This window comes from Triticum aestivum, chromosome 6D (assembly GCF_018294505.1).
Source record: "Triticum aestivum cultivar Chinese Spring chromosome 6D, IWGSC CS RefSeq v2.1, whole genome shotgun sequence".
In the NCBI taxonomy this organism is placed as follows: Eukaryota; Viridiplantae; Streptophyta; class Magnoliopsida; order Poales; family Poaceae; genus Triticum; species Triticum aestivum.
In genome coordinates, this window is record NC_057811.1 from 148,837,097 (window position 1) to 148,842,185 (window position 5,089).

Below are 5,089 nucleotides of genomic sequence, written 5' to 3' on the forward strand. Positions count from 1 at the left end.
AGGAGGATTCGGCTCTTTCAAACCACGCACTCACCATAGCTAGTTCGAGAGCTCAAGAACTCTCTGAAATACACCCACCAAAGCAGGACTAGGGTTTTACGCATCCTCGCGGCCCGAACCTGGGTAAACGATCCTTGTGCTGATTACTAATCCTTCTCTTCTCGCAACCCTGCGCCCCGGCAACCGTAGTAGGGATCCTTGTGATCCCATAGGTGTCGTTCCACACCGACATCTTTGGCGCGCCAGGTAGGGGGCGCAATTGTGAGAATCTGGTCTAGTAGCTAGCCTAGCGTTTCTTCATCTCCATGGCTCCCAAGAAGAAGACGGCCACGGCGATCGGCTCGTCGGGGGCCGAACGGCCCGTACCGCTACGGGCGAGCAGCGACCCGGTCGCGGACAGGACCCGGGCCGCGGTCCGCGAGCACCAGCATCACCGTGGTAGTCAGAGCCTGGCGAGCGGCGTCGTTCGCACGCCCGACGACCGGCCGCACGTTGCCATATCCAAAGACGGAGCTGGGCCCCCCGCAGGCGGCGCGGGGCCCTCCAGGGGTGTCGTTGTGCCACCTCCGGGCAGCGCAGCGACCTCCAAGACACCCACGCCGGCGACCACTGTGCGCTCTTCCCATGGTGTGCGCGACGAACAGCGTCACCACGCCGGCGACCCTGGGCACCGCCGTGGGAAGAGCCCTGTGCGTCATCCGCGAGATGAAGGAGTTCTGCATGCCCGCCGAAGTGCTGGCGAAAATGGCGCGCAACCGCTGGGCCGTGGTCGAGCTCCTTCTAACATGGTTAGAAGTTGAAGCACGCCACGGTCCATGCAGCTATCGCCGCCACCCACGCCAGCGGAAGCTTTGGCGCGCACGCAGCTGCTCCTCAACTTCCCTCCTGCTGCAGAGAAACTCGACGAGTGGAGGGCCACCATCCGGAGCCTCGTCGCCATCGCCAACAAAGACGATCCGCGACCGGCGGGGCCCTCGGGTCGGCGCTCCACCGAACCACCACATGCTGGCGCTGGGAGGACCGGGGAGCTGCAGCCACGGTGCACTCTCCTCCTCCTCGCCAGCCGCCGCGGGTGTCTGCCCGTCATGACGACGCTTGTGATAACATCTCTATAGCGTCGTCCGACCCGCGGACCCACCGCGACCAGCGCCAAGTTCTTCGAGAACAAGCTCACGAAGATGCTCGGACCACTAGGAATCAACAAGTGTTTCCACGACTCTACCGCCCGGCCAATCCGCCCGGGCAATAAAACAATATGAGCAAAACAATATCATAGCAAACGGTATGTGCTGGTTGGATAGAGCACTCTGATCTGAGCCCTCATCCCTGGATGTCAGTAGCTGTTTCTTCTTCTCGCTAGTTAGATTAGTAGATGCTAATTTCACTGAAAGATCTGATTTCTTCGAATTTCCTTTCCTTTAGGGTGAAAAAACTTCTCCCGTTGCTGCATTCTCCACTTTCTTATCTCGAAAATGCGTAATATAGTGATTTCATGTGTCTGTTTCTCTGAAAAGGTGGGTGTCATGTTCAAAGCAGGTTTCTCTAGACACCTTGGAAAAGATCACTGACGAGCTATGGATATATCGATTTCTATTTTCAGAAAGCTCCTATTTCGATTGATATCTCTAGCAAATATATGCGTAGCGTATGTCAAGATAAAGTAAATCAATCCGTATGACGGCAGGGAGCGGAGGCAGCTTCAACTCAAGTGAGGAGCAAGCTTCCTGACCCGGTACAGCCGCTAAGCTCATTTTTCATTTCCAAGTGTTGTTACTAGCCTCGAGAGAGATGTTTCACAGGATTCACCTGCAACTGATAAACCTGGGGGATAATACCGAAACTCAGATTTTGACTATGATTAGGCGGGGACAGGATTCGAACCTGCAGTCTTCAGGTCATGAGCCTGATGAGTTGACCAATTCCTCTACCCCGCTTCTTCCCCTGATCTTTCTTTCCCTCTTCCCAGCTCAAAAGCAAGCGGTCTGTTAATGATACTTAATGAAAAAGAGATCAGCTCGGAGAGAGGCTCGGTGAAATAGACATGTCTGTGAAGATGCGGACTACCTGCACCAGCGCCGGCGTGATACGCGCCACCAGTCGGACAAGCGGGCAGGACCCGCTATGGACCAGCCAGCATCGGGGGGCTCTGGCGGCCTACCTTACGAGGTGGGCTGCCCGGCCTTTACCCGTGAGCTGCGGCAGTTCCAGTGGCCATCCCACCGCACGTTGAAGCCCGACGTCGGCGAGAAGTACACTGGCAAGACCCATCCGTCAGAGTTCCTCAGCATCTACACCATCGCGATGCAGGCGGCCAGAGCTCGCGACGACAAGGTGCTTGCCAATTATTTCTCGCTGGCGCTGAAGCCCAATGTTATGTCTTAGTTGATGCACTTGCCGGCGGATTCCATTTCTTCTTGGTCGGATCTGTGCCATGAGTTCGTTGGCGCCTTCACAGGAGGCCACCAAGCTCATGGCCAGGCCAGTGATCTGCATATCGTTCCCAAGAAGGAAGGGGAAACCCTGCGCAAGTACATCCAGAGGTTCAGCCGGGTGCAGTACAACATCCCTGACGTTCATCCCGTCGCTGTGATCAGCGCGTTCCACCAGAACATGCGCAATCGCAAGATGCGCAAAGAGCTGGCGATGACCAAGGTTAAGGATGTGGCCGAGCTCTACGTTCTGGCCGATAAATGCGCCCGGGCTGAAGAGGGAAGGAAGTACCCCGGCGAAGACGCCGGTGCGGAAACCAACTCTACCGACAAAGACGCTGCCAACCTGACGAAGAAGGGCCGGCGTTGCAACAGGAAACGCAAGGGCAAGGTCGTACTTTCCGTCGAGGGGTATGACGACACCGGCGCTGCCAAGAAGGTCAAGGCAGACGGCCCCGACAAGGAGATTGCCGGGTGCGCCGCCTGCCGGGCCTTAGCAGCTGCCGACAAGCCAGGGGGCTCCGGCAAGCAGTACTGCACGATCCACCGCACCAAGGGCCACGACCTCCAGAACTGCCGACAAGTCGAGCTGCTTGCTGAAAAGCAAAAGGCCGAGTATGAAAGGCGGGACAAGGAGAAAGGTCAGGACGGTGCTGAGGGATCCGGCAAGAAGCATGGCGGCCAAGGAAGCCGCCCCGGCAAGGACAACCAGCAAGAGAGGCCCGCCCGGGGCCGTGACAAGAAACAAGAAGACGATGATCACGACGAGGACGACGAGTCCGGTGAGCAAGAGTTCCAGAAGGCTACGGAGACCATGTGCGTCGATGGTGGCGCCTCGCTGCATACTTCTCACCGCCAGCTCAAGCAGTGGGCGCGTGAGATTACAACAGCGGAGCCGTCGTTTGACGCTCAGAAGCCGCTGAAGTGGTCCAGCACGCCCCTCATCTTTGACGCTGAGGACCAACCTGACCGCACGACCGCGGTCGGGTGTTTGCCATTATTGGTCTCACCAACGATACGCAACCTCAAGGTGAACAAGATGTTGGTTGACGGCGGGGCCGTCCTGAACTTGATCTCGCCCGTCGTGATCAAAAGGCTGCAAATTCCTGATGAAGACCTTGAGGAAACGGGCACGTTTCAAGGGGTCAATCCAGGGAGGAGCCAGCCGAAGGGGAAGGTCACACTGCCCGTGACGTTTGGAGGAGAGTTGAACTACAGGACGGATAGGATCATCTTCGACGTGGCCGAGATCCCCTTGCCCTACAACGGGATCCTCGGCCGCCCGGCACTAGCCAAGTTCATGGTGGCATCACACTACGCCTACAACATGCTAAAGATGCCCGGGCCGTTGACCATCATCTCCGTCCGACAAGAAGGACGCGCTGATTTGCGCCGACCAACTCTACCGGGAAGCAATTGCAGCAGCTGCCGTCAAGGCACCTGCTCCTGCCGCTGAAGTCCCGGGAGGGAAGAAGAAGCCCAACAAGACCTTTCGCACCCACTCCGGCAAGCGCACCTCCTCGGAGTGTTGTGCTACCATCGAGGACGTGCCAGAGAGTTCTACCGGCAAGAGCAAGAAATCCATAGCTGAGTCGCCGCAGACCAAGAAGGTGTCTGTCAGGGAGGATGGCACGGGAGGGGCCTTCACCATAGGCTCCACCCTCGACAGCAAATAGGAAGGCACACTCATCACCTTCCTGCGGGCGAATGTCGACGTGTTTGCGTGGCAAGCATCCGACATCCCTGGTGTTCCCAGGGAGGTGATTGAGCACCACCTAGCTGTCTGTCCTCATGCGCGGCCCGTCAAGCAGAAGGTTGGAAAGCAGGCTCTGGAGAGGTAGGAGTTCATCACAGAGGAGATCAGGAAGTTGGAAGCGGCAGGTTTGGTGAGAGGAGTGCTCCACCCGACGTGGTTGGCCAATCCGGTAGTGGTGCGCAAGGCAAATGGGAAGTGGAGGCTGTGTATTGACTACACAGATATCAATAAGGCTTGTCCTAAGGACCCCTTCCCATTTCCGCGCATCGACCAGATTGTCGACTCCAAGGCCGGGTGTGATCTGTTGTCATTCCTCGACGCCTACTCGGGCTACCAGCAAATCTTCATGACAAGAGAAGATGAAGAGAAGACAGCATTCATCACCCCATGTGGTACGTATTGCTTTTTACGGATGCCTTTCGGGTTGAAGAGTGCTGGCTCGACGTTTGCAAGAGCAGTCCAAATTGGTCTTGAACCCCAGCTCCATAGAAATATGGAAGCATACATGGATGACATAGTGGTCAAAACCAAAGACGGGGCAACTCTTGTGCAAGATCTGGAAGAGACATTTGCCAACCTGGCAAGATCAACCTCAAGCTGAACCCTGAGAAGTGTGTCTTCGGTGTTCCGTCCGGCAAGCTTCTCGGGTTCTTTGTGTTGCAGCACGGGATCGAGGCAAACCCAGACAAAATCAAGGCTATTGAGCAGATTGAGGCGCCCAAGCAGATCAAGGACGTGCGTCGGCTCACCGGCTGCGTCGCCACCATGAGCCGATTCATCTCCAAGTCCGCCGAGTATGCCCTTCCTTTCTTCAAAATCTTGAAAAAGACAGGCCCAATGGAGTGGACCCCAGAAGCCGAGGCAGCATTGCAGGATCTGAAGAAATACCTTTCCTCCACGCCAA

The 5,089-nt window shown here is 56.7% G+C and overlaps 1 non-coding gene across 1 annotated transcript; it reads right to left on the reverse strand.

Moving 5' to 3' along the window:
- Positions 1-1,860: 1,860 nt before the first annotated feature.
- Positions 1,861-1,934, reverse strand: TRNAM-CAU (transfer RNA methionine (anticodon CAU)). The gene has a single exon. It is a non-coding gene; the product is annotated as a tRNA-Met (tRNA).
- Between the last annotated feature and the right edge of the window lie 3,155 nt (positions 1,935-5,089).